Source organism: Panthera leo, chromosome D2, assembly GCF_018350215.1.
Source record: "Panthera leo isolate Ple1 chromosome D2, P.leo_Ple1_pat1.1, whole genome shotgun sequence".
Classification (NCBI taxonomy): domain Eukaryota; kingdom Metazoa; phylum Chordata; class Mammalia; order Carnivora; family Felidae; genus Panthera; species Panthera leo.
The window spans coordinates 12,920-30,933 of NC_056689.1; the positions used below are offsets into that span (position 1 = coordinate 12,920).

An 18,014-nucleotide genomic window follows, 5' to 3' on the forward strand; every position below is an offset into this window, starting at 1 on the left:
TGGTTTCTGATATATGGTTACTGCTGGATTATTTATATAACCTCTTCTGCGTTTAGCAGTTTGTATTAAGGTGATGGTCATTTACCTTGGAACCCATTATTTTCTCCTCCCTAGGTTTTTGGTAAATGTTATTATATTTCAAATCCATATCTCTGAGTTCCTTAACTATTTTTTACAAAAATATTCATGTTTTACTTGATTTGTGTCTTTTACGTCTATAGTGTCACTTTTGGTCTCTCCTTTCCACTCAAAGAGTCCCTCTTCATATTTCTTGCAGGACTGGTTTAGTGGTACAAACACCTTTAGTTTTTCTTTGGGAAAGTCTGTGTCTCCTTCCATTCTGAATGATAGACTTGCTGGATAGAGTATTCTTGGCTGCTGATTTTTCCATTCAGCACTTTGAATATGTGATGTCACTTGCTTCTCGCCTGCCAAGTATCTGTTCAGAAATCTGGTAGCTAGCCTTATGGGTCTTCCCTTCTAAGTGAAGGTCTCTTTGTGTTGCTGCATTTAAGAGTTTTTCTTTATTGTCACTGTAATTTGCAAGTTTGCTTACAATATGTCTGCATGTTGGCCTGATTTTGTTCATTTCGATGTGAATTCTCTAGCCTCCCGGATGTGGATGTTTGTTTCCTCCCCCAATTAGGACATTTTTCAGCTATTGTTTCCACAAATAAATTTTCTGCCCCATTTTCTCTTTCTTCTGAGACTCCTACAATATCAATATTGTTATCTTTGCTGTAGTCACTGAGTTCCCTTAGTCTCATCTCACATTGCAGAATTCTGTTCTCTCTCTTTGGTTCAGTGTGATTAATTTCCATCACTCAGTCTTCGAGGTCACTGGTTTGCTCCCCTGCTTCTTCTGTCCCTCTGTTAGTTCCAGCAAGCGTGTCTCTCCTTTATTGTGTCCTCAATGTCTACTGTACTATTTCTTATCTCTAGTCAGTCTCACTCTTCTACTCATTTCACAACTCTAATGAGTATCCTTATGATCATTGCTTTCAAATCTGTATCAGGTATGTTACCTACATCTCTTTGGCTTATATCTCTGGCTGTGACTTTGACTAGGTCTTTCACTGTGGAAAAACATCTCTGTGTGTCCATTTTGTCTGTCTCTCTGTCTCTATTTGTCTGTGTTAAGAAAGTCAGCTGTACCTTCTGCTCTTGAAACTAATAACGTTATGAAGAAGAGGTCCTGGAGAACTCAGCAGTGCACATCTGTATTTATAGGACCTGGACCTTCAGGAGGCTATCGTATGGGTACTGTTCACAGCCTGCTGTTGTGTCTGGGTTACTTTTCCTTTTAGTGCAGGTGTCTGCACTGATTGCGTGCTGTTGTGGGCTGTGCTTCGTCTCAGTGGTGTTAGTGGGACCCAGGCAGGCCAGCTGTGGGGTGGTACGCCCGCTGGATAACTTGGGCACAGGGCAGGAGTGTTAGCAAAATTTCACAGGGCTACAAGTCCTATGCCAGATTTCCCGATGTCCTTTGGTGGCTGGGGGGTGTGGCCCAGCGGTGGAAGCTAGGGGCTTGAGGATATGCACAGAGCATGTCTGTGCCTGGGGACATGTGGCTTAGTGAGACAGATGAGGGTGCCTGGATATCTACAGCTGGGTGAGGTGCAGATGTGCACAGCATGTTGTGGCAGCTATGCATGCAGCTTGTCAGACAGGGTGCCCTTGTGGTTTGAAAAATGTTTGCCCTGAGACCAGCAGGCTTGGTTTGGTGAGTCCCCTAGTGAACCCTTGGGACTGGCGCACTGCTAATGGGTTAGTTAGCAAGTGTCTGTGCAGCCTCACCCTCTTGTGAGTGCTTCTATGCTTATTCTGGGAGGCTGGGGGAGAGGAGTGGTGCCTGTGAGCTCCCTCATTGTTGGAGAAGTCCTCCAACCCACTCCAGAATCAGCATGAATACATCTGTCTCCTGTTCCCTCGGCATTGTGCAAAATGCCATGTTTACATTGCCTCTCTACACACGCAGGGATCTGGCTATCACTCATCCTCCTGGATCTCCCAGTGCTGGGTCAGCTGACCTCCAAAGCTCCTGGATCTGAACACAAAGGCATTCAGCCCCTCTAAGTTTTAATGCCCATTGTTATGGAGATTAGTCTTCCCCCTATGACCTCCCTGGTGTGGGGCGCACTTTTTCTGCCCCTTCTGCAGGCAGATGGCCTCCACCTTTCTGACATTCCTAACCTTTCTGATGCAGCTTCTCTCTACTTCGGTGTGGAGTTTGTTCTGCCAGTCTTTGGATCGCTCTTTGGTTCATGGACTTGGATGTGGAAGTTATGCAGTTGAAAACATGGGACAGGGTGAGCTCAAGGTCCTCTTACTTTGCTATTATTAATTTTTTTAATGTCTTATTATTTTGGATTTTTGAGACATGGGAAGACAGACTCATATCACACATGCACTTCAGGATTGGAAAGGAACTTTCCCACATTTGCTTCTATTATTTTATGTTTTGAAACTCTCTTTAATGAGGTACAATTACATATAACCTCAAGTTAAAGGGTATACTTTGATGAGATTGAGGGTACAGGACCATGGGTACAGCACCATGAAATCATATGGTTTCTCCCTAAACCTTCCATCATGATCCCTTTTTGTCTAATGCCTATGTTGCTTTTGAAGTAAGGACTACTTTTTCCCCCCATGTTTTCACATATTGCCCAGGTGTCTGAAAGCTGGCATTGGGGTATCTCTTTTTCCGATAGTCTATGTTCCCATAAGTTTTGCAGTCGGTTTACCTTTGGACTTTTGCTTCTATTGTATTTCTCTGTATGTTCACATACTCTCGTTGCAATACCTTAATGATGAGGTCTTCATCATCGCTTTAATTTTCACTAAATGGTATGAGCTGCAGTTCCACTTATGACAGAAGGCACAGGCTTCCTGTGATATGTATTCAAGAGCAAGGCAGATATCCTGAGCACTTGAGCTGAGAATGTCACCCTGTCTTTTTGCCGGCCCTCTTCCCTTCCCTGCGAGACAAGAATCTCCTTTTGTTCACACAGAAATGTGGGTGAAGTCAGTAGAAAACATTGCCTTCTCTCCTCTTCCCTTTATATCTCAAAATCCTTGCCACTATCTTCTGCCTTTCCCTTTCTCTGACTCAATCTCCCAGGCCCACTGTTCCACTCCAGCCATGATCAGGGTGTCCTCCAGCTGCTGGCCTCTGCCCTGTCCATCCCTCAGTGAGAAATCTGGAGTAGGATTATGCATTTCACAGGACTGATCAAGAAATATGTGATCCTCAGAGCCCTCCTGCACAAGGTTGCTGTCCGTGGAGACATGGCATCCTGAGGGAGGATCTGACTCCATGTGTGGCCTCCTCACTCATCTCCCACAGTCACCGCTGGTCACTGATCCTTACCCACCATTACAAATCAGCCATATGCTAGGGTCATGTACCTGTCTATCTGACCCCAAGACAGGAGTCAGTGAATATTTCTGAAATAAATGAACACAAGCACCCCATGCATCTAGATATAGGAAGTTACCATCAACCCAGAAAACTCTCTTGGGCTCCTCTGCAAAAAGGGCAATCTTGCTACTATCCTCCATCACTGCAATTTCTGCTAGTTTGTTACCTGTGTGTATAGGAACCGCACTGTGTGCATTCGATGGGGGGTGAGAGTAGGTCCTCCTAGAAGCAAACACTGAAACAGAGACAGAACAGTGAAAGTACTATTAAGGGATACTAAGAAAAACAAAGTGGAGAGCGCAGGGTGAGCAGAGAAAGCATGCGGGCAGATCTGACACATTTTTAAGATATATAATCACCATACTCTGTCACCTCACACAGTCCTCTTCAAATTTCAAAATAGTTGTCGTATAGGACAGTGAGATTTACGAGATTTGGGGTTATTTCCCTATGGTCTTATGTTTTGCTACGTGCATTCCCTCTTCGGTACTTAATCTGTGGCCTCAGATGAACACTTTAGTGTGTGGATGCATCTGCGAGTCTATATGTAATGGAATATGATTGTCTTCAGATCTCAGATGTAGAACTCTGATATACACATTCTCGTAATTATCTTTTTCTTTCTTTGTCTGGTAGGGCCTGAATCTTAATAGAATAAGTGTGCCGTTGTCTTCTTTAAAGTGGCAATCCCCAATCCCTGGGCAGAGGCGTTAACCATCTGGTTTAATGAACTTCTGTGACCATCTTTTTTTGATGATCATTTGTGTGGAGATATCTTAATTGAAACTGTGAGAAGGGTGAGTGGATATTTCCCAGACATTTTGCAGATGCATTCTGTATTCAATGTCTTCTTTTCATTATGTCCTTAGAAACAAATATTACCCCTCTTTCACAGATAACCCATCTCAGGCTCTGTGTAGGTCCCACTGAGAATTGGTGTTCTGGCTGAGATAGCAGGAACACAGGGAAACCCTCGGGATATTGTGATAGAAGTTTAAGGAGATAGATGCAATGCCGTTGTCAGGTTATGTCAGGGGTCCAGCAGGGGTGGCATCTGGGCATCCCTGAATTGTAGGTCTACCCAGGCTAAAGGCCAATGCAGGCACTCAGCTGATCTAGATCCTGTCTTCACTTTTAGTCTCACTGAAGGATATGAACTTAGGCAGACAAGCATTTCCTTAAGACCAAGTTAAATTTCCTATATATCCAGGGCATTTTTTTCACCCATAAATATCCAGAACCTTCAGACAACGCAGGGAGACAACAACCTTTTTAGATGATCACCTGGGTGCACGTTGACAAATATGACATTTTGGAGAGGAAGCTTGCATTGTGCACTGAGAGTGATCCCACATAGCAGCTCCGTGTGGAACTCATGCTCCCTGCTCAGGCTGTGGTCAGGAATGGCCTGCAACTGCATCTCACTGACCCCAGGACCCTCCCCTCTGCACTTCCTCAAACTCTGCTTACTGTCCTCTAATTTCTCAAATTTCTATTCCTGTGTGATTCAAGTTTCCCCCATTCCTTCACTGGTGCTTCCATTATGGTGACCACAAGGTCTGTGTCATATAATGCACGTGCCCCATTTCACACAGGACACCTAAGGCACCTACACTTAGGGGTGCATCTCATCCTTCACAGAACTCAAAACATTGTGTCTGTAAAATATGCACCAGTACGCCCGATACATCTGTCTTTGTGTAAAAATCCTCTTTCTTTTTGACAGGAGAAACCTAAAGCTGACCTCATTACGGGGAAATGATACAGTCCATTGAACATATGTCCTGAGAAACTTGAGATATGTTACAAAGTCCTCAGGCAGTTTTGCAGTTGAATTGCCAAGCCCTAACAACCATCTCTACATTTTTCCCACAAAGTGTTTCACGAAGTAGATGAATATGCTTTAGAAATCCCTAACCACTTCAGTTTATCTACCCAAATAGAGGAGGCGGGGGATGGGGGGGGTTGGTTCATAGCCCATGACTGGTGATGAAAGACTTTCCATGGGGTTAGGGTTAGGGGTTAGGGTTAGCGGTTCGGGGTTAGGGTTAGGTTTAGGGTTAGGGTTAGATTAGATGGTTAGATTTAAAGGGTTAGGATTACGGTGAAGGTTAGGTTTAGGGTTTATGGGCTAGGGTTGGGGTGATGGTTAGGGTAGGGCTTAGGTGTTAGTGTTAGTATCAGCATTAGCTTCAGGGTTAGGGTCACGGTCAGGGTAGTGTCAGGGTCAGGGGATAGGGGTTAGGATTTAGGTTTTATTGTTTAGAGTTTAGGTTTTAGGTTTTGGGGTAGGTTTTAGGTTTTCGTGGTTACGTGTTAGTGGTTAGGTTTTAGGGTTATGGTCAGGGTCAGTGTTTGGTTTAGGGTTAGTGTTTAGGATTTATGGTTTACGGATTAGGGTTAGAGTTTAGTGTTCAGGTCTAGGGTTTAAGTTTATGGTTACAGTTAGGATTTGGATTAGGATTTGGGGTTTAGGGTTCAGCGTTTTGGTGTAGGGTTTAGGGTTAGTATCATTGTTGCGGTTCGGGTTAGGGTAGGTCAGTGCCATGGTTTGTGTTAGGGATAGGATTTAGGGCTATGATTCAGGTTAGGGTTTGTGTTTGGGTTAGGGTTAGGAATAGTAGTTAGGATTAGGTCCTAGCACATTGCAGGGACTGATCCCACAGCATTGCAGTTGTCTCCCCAAAGGTCTGAGTAGAGGTTCCAAGGTCAGTTTCCTGTCAGGATTAGTCTTTTGGTTCCAATCCAGACACTGTATGGGAGAATGTTCTAGCAGGCCTCAGGAATATTCTCGGGCAGCTGCAGCCAGCTTTTGGAAACGACATGGTGATGTTCCAGGTTCTAAGCCAAGTGATCCTGCACCACTCCTGTACCTAGGGCGTGTTGTTGTCAGACTTTGTTATTGGGTCTGCATGGGTAGAGAGCCTTAACTAGGGTTATGGTTTGTTACACGGACGCCGCCAGGGCGTAAGCGACTCTAGTTTCGTGATCTCCCTCTAGGGCTGAATTGCGGACCCATGCGACGTTGCTTCTCAACTGTAGGGTTAGGGTTGAGATAGTGTTAGGATTCGGTTGAGGGTTCTGTTAGGTTTAGGCATAGGTTTAGGGTTATGTTCCAGGAGATCTAGTCGCTGAAACCAGAGCAGTGCAGTTGTTTCCCTGAAAGTCTAATTTGAAGGAACAATGGAGGGTGCCGATTAGGATTAGTCTTTGAGTTCCAAGGCTAGACAACTGTATGGGCCACCAGTCAGGTAGGCCTCTGGAAATCTCTCTGGAGCTCCAACCGGTCCTTCAAAAGGACATAGTATATTATGTGTCCTATGCGGAGTGATGCTGCACCGCTTGTGTTCCCCAGGCATGTGGTGTTGTCATACGTTGTTATTGGGTCTAATAGCGAGAGAGCCTTATCTAGGGTTAGGGTTCGGTCCAGTGACGTTTCCAGCTCCAAGTGAAACCAGTCTTGTCCTCTCCCTCGAGGTCTGAAGTGAGGGCCAATATGACGATGCGGAGCAATTGTAGGGTTTGGGTTCGAGTTAGGTTCGGTTTCAGTTGAGGTTTCTGATTAGGGTTAGAAGTAGGGTTCGGGGTTTGTTCCCAGGAGGTTCAAGGCGCTAAACACATAGCAGTGCACTTGTCTCCCTGAAGGGCTGAGTTGAGGGCACAAGGGAGGGTGCCGGTCAGGATTTGTCTTTGGGTTCCAAAGCCAGACAATTCTATGGGCCACTGGTCGGTTAGGCCTCAGGAATACTTTTGAGCACCTGAATCCCAGCCTTGGAAATGACATGGTGATGTTCCAGGTTCTATGTGGAGTGATCCTGCACCGCTTCTGGACCCCAGGCGCGTGGTGTTGTCAGATTTTGGTATTCGGTCCCCATGGGAAGAGAGCCTTAGCTAGGGTTAAGGGTTTGGTCCAGGGACGTCACCAGAGCTGAAGCAACTCCCGTCTCGTGATCTTCCTCGAGGGCTGAAGTGAGGGCCTAGGTGATGGTACGGGTCAAGTGTACGGTTAGGGTTCGAGACTAGGTTAGGTTTTGGTTGGTGGTTCTGGTTGGGGTTAGGGTTATGGTTAGGTCCCAAGAGGCTCCAGGCACTGAACCTACAGCAGTGTGGTTGTCTACCCAATGGGCTGAGTGGAGGGCTCAAGGGAGGGTGCTGGTCAGGATTAGTCTTTGGGTTCCTATTCCAGATATCTCTATGGGCCACTTGTTGGGTAGCCATCAGGATTCCTCTCAGATAGCTGCAGCCGGGTTTTGGAAACGACATGGTGATGATCCAGAGTATATGTTGAGTGATCCTGCACCATTTCTGCACCCCAGGCGCTTGGTATTGTCAGACTTTGGTATGAGGTCCCCACTGGGAAAGAATCTTAGCTTGTGATAGGTTTTGGTCTAGGGACGTCGCCAGGGCCAAAGCCACTCCAGTCTTGTGATCTCCCTCGAGGGCTGAAGTGAGAGCCCATGTGACGGTGTGCTCAATGTAGGGTTAGTGTTCGAGTTAGGGTTAGGTTTTGCTTGAGAGTTCTGGTTAGCATTAGGTCCCAACAGGCTCCAGGCGCTGAAGCCACAGCAGTGCAATTGACTCCCCGAAGGGCTGAATTGAGTGCACAAGGGAGGGTGCCCTCAGGATGAGTCTTTGGATTGCAAGGCCAGACAACACTGTGGGCCAGTGTTCAGGTAGGCCTCAGGAATACTCTTGGACAGCTGCCACCGGGCCTTGGAAATGACATGGTGATGTTCCAGATTCTATGCTGAGTGATCCTGCACCGCTTCTGGACCATAGGCGCGTGGTGTTGTCACTTTGGTATTGGGTCCTTATGGGGAGAGAGCCTTAACTAGTGTTAAGGTTCGGTCCAGAGACAACACCAGGGCCGAAGCGACTCCAGTCTCGTGATCTCCCTCAATGGCTGAATTGAGGGTCCATGCAACGGTGTGAGTCATGGGTTTGGGTTCGAGATACCGTTAGGTTTCTGTTGAGGGTTCTGGTTAGGGTTAGGGTTAGGTCCCAGGATTCTCCCTACACTGAACCCACAGCAGAGCAGTTGTCTCCCTGAAAGGCTGAGTTGAGGGCACAAGGGAGGGTGCCGCTCAGGATTAGTCTTTGGGTCCCAGACCATACAATTCTATGGACCACTCATCAGTTAGGACTCAGGAATTCTCTTGTGCACCTGTACTCAGGCCTTGGAAATGACTTGGTGATGTTCCAGTTTCTATGCCGAATGATCCTACATCGCTTCTGGCCCCCAAGCACATGCTGTTGCGAGACGTTGGTGGGTCCCCATGGGGAGAGAGCCCTAGCTAGGGTTAGGGTTCGGTCCAGGGATGTCCCCAGATGCAAAGCGACTCAAGTCACGTGATTTCCCTCGAGGGCTGAAGTGAGGGCCCATGTGACGGTGCGGGTCAAGTGTAGCATTAGGTTTCGGTTGAGGGTTCTGGTTAGGAATAGTGTTAGGTCCCAGGAAGCTCCTGGCACTCAGTCCACAGCAGTGCAGTTGTCTCCCCAAAGGGCTGGGTTGAGGGCACATGGGAGGATGCTGGTCATTTTTAGTATTTCCGTTCCAATTCCAGACAACTGTATGGACCATTGGTCGTGTAGGCCTCAGCAATCCTTTCGGAAAGCTGCAGCTGGGCCTGAGAAACAACATGCTGAGGTTCCAGGTTCTATCCGGAATGATCCTGCACTGCTTCTGGACCCCAGGCGTGTGGTGTTGTCAGACTTTGGTTTTGGGTGCCCATGGGTTAGAGCCTTAGCTAGGGTATGGTTCCATCCAGGGTTGTCGCCAGGCTGAAACAACACCACTTTTGTGAATTCAATGGAGGGCTGATGTGTGGCTGTGAGTCTGCTGCAGAGTTAGTGTGCTAGATACAGTTAGGTTTAGGGTGAGGGTTATGTTTCGGTTCACCGTTAGGTTTAGGTCCCAGGTGAGTGAAGGCAGTGACTCTACAGCAAAGCAGTTGTCTTCCTGAAGGCCTGAGTGCAGTACAGAAGGGAGGGTTTTCGTTAGCATTAATCTTTGGGTTCCAAAGCCAGACAAACATATGGCCCACCCTTCGGTTAGGCCTCAGGATTCTTCTCGTGCAGCTGCTGTCGTGCTTTGCATATGACATGGTGATGTTCCACGTTTCATGCCTAGTATTTATGCACCGATTCTCGATCCCATGTATGTGCTGATGTCAGACTTTGTAAATGAGTCCCCATGGGGATAGACACTTAGCTAGGGTCAGGGTTCAGTACAGGGAAGTCGCCAAGTCCGAAGCGACACCAGTGTTTTGAATTCCATGGAGGGCTGAAGTGAGGGCACATACGCGGCTGTGAATCTGGTTTAGAGTTAGTGTGCTAGATAGGGTTAGGTGTAGGGTGAAGGTTGTGTTTAGGGTTATGATTAGGGTTAGGGTTAGGTCTCAGGAGGCTCTAGGCACTGAACCCACAACAGTGGTGTTGTCTCCACGAAGGGGTGAGTGGTGTCCCCAAGGGAGGGTGTCAGTCAGGACTAGTCTTTGGGTTCCAAGGCCAGACAAATGTAAGGGTCACCCTTCAGGTAGGCCTCAGGATTCGTCTTGTGCAGCTGCAGTCGCGCTTGAAATGAGATAGTGATGTTCCACATTCCATGTCGAGTATTTGTGTACAGATTCTCGAAACCGTGTGCATACTGTTGTCAGACTTGGAATTGGGTTCTGACGGGGAGAGAGCCTTACCTATGGTTTGTGTTAGGTCCAGGGAAGTCAGCAGGAGTGAATCGACTCCAGTTTCGTGATCTTCCTTGAGGACTGAATTGAGGGCCCATGCGATAGTTCGGGTCAAGTGTAGGATTTGGGTTAATGTTAGGGTTAGGTGTAGGGTGAAGGTTATGGTTAGGGTTACGTTAGGGCTAGGGTTAGGTCCCAGGAGTCTCTAGGCACTGACCCCACCGCAGAGAAGTTGTCTCCCCGATGGGCTGAGTGGAGTACACAAAGGAAGGTGTCAGTCAGGATTAGTCTTTGGTTTCCAATGCCAAACAAATATTGGGCAAGCTTCATATAGGCCTCAGGAATCCTCTCGTTCAGCTGAAGTTCCGCCTTGAAAATGACATAGTGATGTTCCACGTTCCATGTCAAGTATTTCTGCACTGATACTCGAACCTATGTGCGTGCTCTTGTCAGACTTTGGAATTGGGTCCCCATGGGGACAGAGCCTCAGTTAGGGTTAGGTTTCGGTCCAGGGGCGTCACCATGGCAGAAGCCATAGCAGTTTTGTGAATTCCATGGGGGGCTGAAGTGAGGGTACGTGCGTGGCTATGGGTCTGGTGTAGCTTATTGAGGTTGATAGGGTTAGGTGTAGGGTAAGGATTATGTTTAGGATTAGGGTTAGTTTTAGGTCCCAGAAGACACCAGACACTGATCCCATAGCAGAGCTGGTGTTAACCCGAGGGGCTGAGTGGAGTACACAAGGGAGGGTGCCGGTCAGGATTAGCCTTTGTCTTCCAAAGCCAGAGAAATGTATGTGTCACCCTTCCTGTAGGACTCAGGAAGCTTCTCGTGCAGCTGCAGTCGCGCTTTGGAAATGACATGGTGATGTTCCACGTTCCATGCCAAGTATTTCTGCATTGATTCTCGAGCCCATTTGTGTACTGTTGTCAGACTTTGGAATTGGGTCCCCGAGCCTTAGCTAGCGTTAGGGTTTGGTCCAGGTAAGTTGCCAGTCCTGAAGCAACTCCATTTTCGTGATCTCCCTCGAGGGCTGAATTGAGGGCACATGCGAGGGTGTGGTTCAATGTAGGGTAGGGTTAGATATAGGGGTAGGTGTAGGGTGAGGGTAATTGTTAGGGGTACAGTTAGGGTTATGGTTTGGAAATAACATGGTGATGATATATATTCCATGCCAAGTATTTCTACACCTGTTTACGAACCCTTGTGTGTGCTATTGTCAGATTTTGGACTTGTTTCCCCATGGGAGAGACACTTATATAGGTTTAGGGTTTGGTCCAGGAATGTCACCAGGGCCAAAGCAACTCCAGTGTTGTGAATTCCATGGAGCTCTGAAGCCAGGGCACATGCACAGCTGTGGGTCTGGTGTAGACTTAATGAGATAGATAGGGTTCGGTGTAGGGTGATATTTATGGTTAGGGGTACTGTTAGGTTTACGTTTAGGTCCCACGAGACTCCAGACACTGACCCCAAACAGAGCAGGTGTCAACCTGAAGAGCTGAGTGTAGTACACAAGGGAGGGTGCCCATCAGTATTCGTATTTGGGTTCCAAGACCAAACAAATGTATGGGCCACCCTTTGGGTAGGCCTCAGGATTCCTCCCGTGCAGCTGCAGTTGCACTTTGGAAGTGACATGGTGATGTTCCAAGTTCCATGCCAACTATTTCTGGACCAATTCTTGAACCAGTGTGAGAGCTGTTGTCAGACATTGGAATTGGGTCCCAATGCATACAGAGCCAGAGCTAGGGTTAGAGTTCGTTCCAGCGGTGTGGCCATGGCCGAAGAGACTCCAGTCTCGTGATCTCGCTGGAGGGCTGAATTGAGTGTCCATGCGAGTGTGCAGGTCAAGTGTAGTGTTTGGGTTAGAGATAGGGTTAGGTGTAGGTTGAAGTTTATGATTAGGGTTATGATTAGGGTTAGGGTTATGTCCTAACCCAGCAAGCTCCAGGCACTGAACGCACAGCAGAACAATTGTATCCCCGAAGGGCTGAGTGTAGGACACAAGGGAGGGTGCCTGTCAGGATTAGTCTTTGGGTTCCAAGGCCGGGCATATGTATGGGCCACCCTTCGAGTAGGCCTCAGGAATCCTCTTGTGCAACTGCAGTCGTGCTTTTGAAATGACATGGTTATGTTCCATGTTCCATGCTGAGTATTTTTGCACCGATTCTCGAATCCTTGTGGGTGCTGTTGTCAGATTTTAGAATTGGGTCCCCAAGGGGAGAAAGCCTTAGCTAGGGTTAGGGTTCAGTCCAAGGAAGTCGACAGGGCTGAAGCGACTCCAGTCTAATGATCTCCCTCGAGGGCTGTGTTGAGGGCCCTAGAGAAGGTGGGGGTCAAGTATAGGGTCCAATTAGAGATAGGGTTAGGTGTAAGTTGAGGGTTATGTTTAGGGTTATGGGTAGGGTTAGTTTTAGGTCCCAGGAGGCTCCAGGCACTGAACCCACAACAGTGCAGTTGTCTCCCCGAAGGGCTGAGTGGAGTACATAAGGGAGCGTGCCGGTCAGTATCAGTTCATAAGATCCAAGACCAGAGAGATGTTTGGGCCACCCTTGGAATAGGCCTCAGGAATCCTGTCGTGCAGCTGCAATCACACCTTGCAAAAGAAATGGTGGTGATGTTCCATGTTCAATTCCGGGTATTGTTGCACCGATTCTGGAACCCGTGTGCGTGCTGTTGTCAGACTTTGGAATTGGGTCTCCATGGGGATAGACACTTAGCTAGGGTAAGTGTTCGGTACAGGGAAGTTGCTAAGGCTGAAGCGACACCAATGTTGTTAATTCCATGGAGGTCTGAAATGAGGGCACATGTGCGGCTGTGGATCCGGTTTACTTTTCATGTGCTAGATAGGGTTAAGTGTAGGGTGAGGGTTATCATTAGGGTTATGTTTACGGTTAGTGTTAGGTCCCAGGAGGCTCTCCATCCATGTAGTTTCAAATGGCAAGATTTTATTCTTTTTGATGGCTAAGTAATATTCCAGGGTGTGTGTATGTATGTATGTGTATACACACACACACGCACACACACACATATACATACCGTGTGTGTGTGTGTATGTACGTCTGTATCCATTCATCCATCGATGGACATTTGGGCTTTTTCCATACTTTGGCTATTGTTGATAGTGGTGCTATAATCATGGGGGTGCATGTGTCCCTTCAAAACAGCACACCTCTGTCCCTTAGATAAATGCCTAGTATTGCAATTGCTGTGTCGTAGGATAGTTCTCTTTTTAGGTTTTTGAGGAGCCTCCGTACTGTTTTCCAGAGTGGCTGCAGCAGCTTGCATTCCACTATTCATTGTTCAGTAGGATGTTCTTTATTCTACAAGTATTTGTTATCTTTCCAAATTTTTTCTGGTGGTTGATTTCGAGTTTCATAGCATTGGGGTCTGAAACTGTGCACGGTATGATCTCTATTTTTTTGTACTTGTTGAGTACAAGTAAACATAAAATTATTTATGTTTACTTATTTTAGAGAGAGAGACACACAGCATGAGCGGGGGAGGGGCAGAGAGAGAGGGAGACAAAGAATCCGAAGCAGGCCTCAGGCTCTGAGCTGTCAGCACAGAGTCCGACACAGGGCTCAAACTCACAAACCATGAGATGACGACCTGAGCTGAAGTCAGATGCTTAACTGAATGAGCCTCCCAGGCACCCACTTTAATGAAATTTTAAATGACACCGTTCAAAGTGCACTTGCTACCTTGCAAACTCAGAGAGAGAGAAAGAAATGTGAAGAATCAGGAAGTGGTTAAGAGTTGGCTGCTGAGTTTTACCGTAATTTGGCTTTGGAGGGTTTTTGTTCATTGGGTGAAGTGAGCACAGCATATTTGCCTACCATTTACCACAGTAGACAATGGGCCTCTGGGAGCCAAAACTCTTTCTGACCAATGAGTTGGAATTTTACTAGGACCTCCAAGATGAGATTTGCTATTTCAAGGACTAGGAGTTATCTTTTATTTTCACAACTAGGTAATTATCACATCATTCAACTTTGCCCTCCAAGATATGTAGAAAATACCCAAATATAGTTGAGAGAGAAAGGGTGATAGCCAAAGTGTATAATCCTTTCCCTTTAAAAAATATGTTTAAATTATGCTTTATGATTTTTTTTTAATTTTAGTGAGGGGGCATGCAAGTGGGGGAGAGGGGCAGAGGGAAAGAGAGAGAATCTTAAGCAGGATTCACACTCAGTGTGGAGCCCAACACAGGTCTGGGTCACATGATCCTACAATCATGACCTGACCCAAAATCAAGAATCTGATGCTCAACTGACTGAGCCACCCAGGTGCTCAATAGTCTCTTTCTCTCTGAATGCTGAATAGTAAATTTTCAACGTGAATGGGGGATAAACATGCATACATACATACATACATACATACATACGTATACCACTAAGAAAGCCATGAGTTGTTAGACATGAACTATTTTCCATCATCTTTGTCCTCTAGTTATATTCATGCCTCAAGGTGTTTGTTGATTGCAATGCATGATCTTGCTGTGTGAGGTACAAATTGTTGTGTGATCAGTTTTCCGTGAAAGTCTTTCCTCATATCTGTCTTAACCACAAGATGCAAATGTTGAATTCAAGGATGTAGAGCTAAGAGCCTTCAGGTCCAATAACTGTCAACTAGAAGTTATATTTTCTGTTGGGGAGAAATCCCCATATGATGGCAATGACTTTGCATTGGTAAGGGAAAGAATACTTTCATGCCTTCGTGGTTCTTGCCTTTTTTCTGTCTCACCAAAATCAAGACTCAGGTCATGTGCACGTTTATCAAGAAAACACCTTTTTTTTTTTTCTTCCAGAAAATAAAAACGCCCTGGAAGACAAGTGTGATGCATTGAGGTCTGTGAAAGCCACAAAGGAAGCAAAAGTCAAACAGCTGAAGGAGAAAGCACATAACCTGGAAGAATTCTATGAACAAAGAAAAGTGCCTACAAAAAAGTAACATGGGGGCGCTTGGGTGGCTCAGTCGGTTGAACGTCCAAATTCGGCTCAGGTCATGATCTCACGGTCCATGAGTTCAAGCCCCATGTCGGGCTCTGTGTTGACAGTTCAGAGCCTGGAGCTTGCTTTGGATTCTATATCTTCCTCTGGCCCTACCCAACTCGCACTCTGTCTCTATCAAAAAATGAATAAACGTTAAAAAAAATTTAAAAAAGTAAGATGTTCACGTGACAACTGTCACAAGGACCGGATTGTATGGGAGAACATGGCAGCCAGTAGAGATAATTGTATTTCTTTTGGAACTGGGTCCAGAGTATTTTTGCCCAATGCATTCAGTAGTATTGGACCTTCCCTTCCTACCTTGCTTTCTGTAATGTAACCTGCATTTTCCTTTCTGTCCTAAGTGCTTGCCACACATTGTGTCATGTTTTGGGGGTGGAAGAGGGAAGGTACCATCATTAATAACTTTAATACCTGGATCCACTCTGGATCCACCTACACTGTCCTACAGGTTTCAATCGCATCACACTGTTTTGTCACCCAGCAATTAGGTCATTTTTCTTCAGGACCAGACATGGGTCAAAAATGTGTGGGGAAAAAAAATGAATTATCTTGCTGCAGAAACAATGGAAGTTGCTTTCTGGAAAGTGGGTAGGGGTACCAGCAGTACTGGATCCCTGCATCCATTCTGCCAGTGAGATTGCTCACTGCAGGCCCAATCCCTAAGAAAGTCAAGTTGTTTCCTGTCCCCTGATTTTTTAAGTGTAACTCTTCTGAGTCTTGGCCAAAGCCCTCAGCTTCACTAGGGCTCATCTTTGCTGGCCGCCCCTGAACTACACTTGTTTACTTCTAAGTCTGTGCCCATAAAGTTGTTCAGCTTCTTTGCCATTCAAATGTATGCCCCCCACCTCAATGATGAGTCCTAGGGAGTTTGGGTCCAACTGCCAGGCTGGCTTTGTCCTGGGCTTCCTTCTTCTCCATCTTGGTCTTGTGTGTCTTTGTGGGGTTGTCAGACACTTGGTGCATTCAGTAACATGTTTCCTCCTTTGTACAGTATTTCCTTTTGTTCTCAGGAGGAGATGCGGGACTTTAGAGTCCCTCACTCGTGTTGGAAAATGAAGTCTTCTCTTCCCTGGAGACTCACCTTATATTTGTCCTTCCCACAGCTGGGGCTGGGGTTAGGGCTTGCTCTGTCTCACTGGCATCTTGTTTTTGTTAACTCGTAAGCACTTTCTGTGAGTGGGTACAGCACCCTGACCACCTCTCTATCTTCAACCCCTTACAACAGAGCCACTACATTACAACCACTCCAGCGAGCATTTGCCGAAGGACTGCCTGAGAGGCCAGAAGGAAATGCATGTGCCTTTCTCTGTCTAGTGCTTTTGTGTCATTTTCTAAGAGATTTTCAATTTTTCATGTGATTCTTGAGTACATCAAGTGTCAAGTTGAAACCATCTCAATCAACACCACAAAGAAAATAGTCTGAGGGTAACACAGCAACCCAGCCTTGCCAAGCATTGCCTTTTGCTGCCTTCATTATCAATGGAATGAGTCTTGTTAAAGTAGATTTGGCTCCATGAAGTTGAGAGTTTTCCACCTGAAATCTCTTTCCTGGAAGTAATCCCAGACTGTGTGACAGTTCATATCATGTTGTACGTCAGGAGATGATGTTGTTCTAAGATTGGCCTTTTGAAGGTGGAGGCAGGGGTTGCAGTCCTGAACTCTAGCGATGTCTGGGAGTGAGCTGCAATGTTAGTGAAACCATATTCTGGAAGGTCGTCTTTCAGGTGATTGCCTGTGTCATGGTACAACTTTTGGACTGAGAATCAGGGCTCCCCATGGAGGTGTAAGACTAGTGATGATCCCCTGCTTCATCCTAATGGGTACAGTTGGTCAGATATGGTTTTCCACTCACTGATGAAATGAGTCTTCACCATCTCAAACAAAAGACCAACTCTGGGAAGGCACAAAGTACAATGTTATTTGATGACTTTATGATAAAGGAGAGGAAATGAGAACTAGAAAGACAGTTCCAATAGTAGAGACGTGGCAGCAGACAGAAGTTGAATTTTCTTGAACTTAAATGGGGTGTTCACTTCACTTCTCTGATTGGGTTGTCAGTCTGTGCATTTATGGGAGAAGTGGGGGAAGGGATATTTGCATAGGACTTCAAGAGTGCTGGGAGGTAAAAAGGGAGAACCTCTGGACCTTGTTCCTGACTGTGTATGTATCTTTCCCATCATAGGAAGCTGAAAATGACACTGTGAACTGGTGGCAAAGAAGAATCAGCTGGCAGCTGCAGGTAAAATTTGAAAATAGCTACTTAAGGGGCGCCTGGGTGGCTCAGTCGTTTAAGTGTCCAACTTCAGCTCAGGTCATAATTTCACAGTCCGGGAGTTTGAGCCCCGTGTCAGGCTCTGTGCTGACAGATCAGAGCCTGGAGCCTGTTTCAGATTCTGTTACATCTCTCTCTGTCCCTCCCCCACTCATGCATGTGCTCACTCTCTCTCTGTCTCAAAAATAAACATTAGGAAAAAAAAGAAAATAGCTACAGAAGAAATAAACAAGTACAAGTGAGTTCAGCTAGTAATTACCAGCAGCTCATGAAACCGCTGTTCATTTTTTGGTTTTTAATCTTTGTGCAGTGTTTAAAGTCAACATATGCATAGAGTATTAACAGATAAAAAAGGTAAGTTTAGAAAGAATAAAACAATTAAGTTTCTAAACATTTGCAGATCTCAAGTAGTGGCCAGACTGTGTGGAAACTTTGTCCATGCTAACATTCCTCGGAGGTGGTGTCAATTGTCATCATATGTAGGAAAGCAGTGTGTCATACAATGAATCATACCCATCAACGTGGTAGTGCCATTTCATGGCCCTCATCATTTGCAACCCTGGAAAACATGGTGAGGATATAAGTTATAGAAGAATAGATCTTTATGATAAAAGACACTTGTCACA

General features: G+C 46.1%; 1 long non-coding RNA gene across 1 annotated transcript in view; it reads left to right on the plus strand.

Moving 5' to 3' along the window:
* The window catches only part of LOC122202261, a 30,581-nt gene extending 12,652 nt beyond the window's left edge, over nt 1-17,929 (plus strand). Inside the window, exons 2-4 of the long non-coding RNA XR_006194555.1 lie at nt 14,912-15,050; nt 17,299-17,355; nt 17,789-17,929. This is a non-coding gene — a long non-coding RNA (uncharacterized LOC122202261). The remainder of the gene's footprint in view (nt 1-14,911; nt 15,051-17,298; nt 17,356-17,788) is intronic.
* Nucleotides 17,930-18,014: the final 85 nt, after the last annotated feature.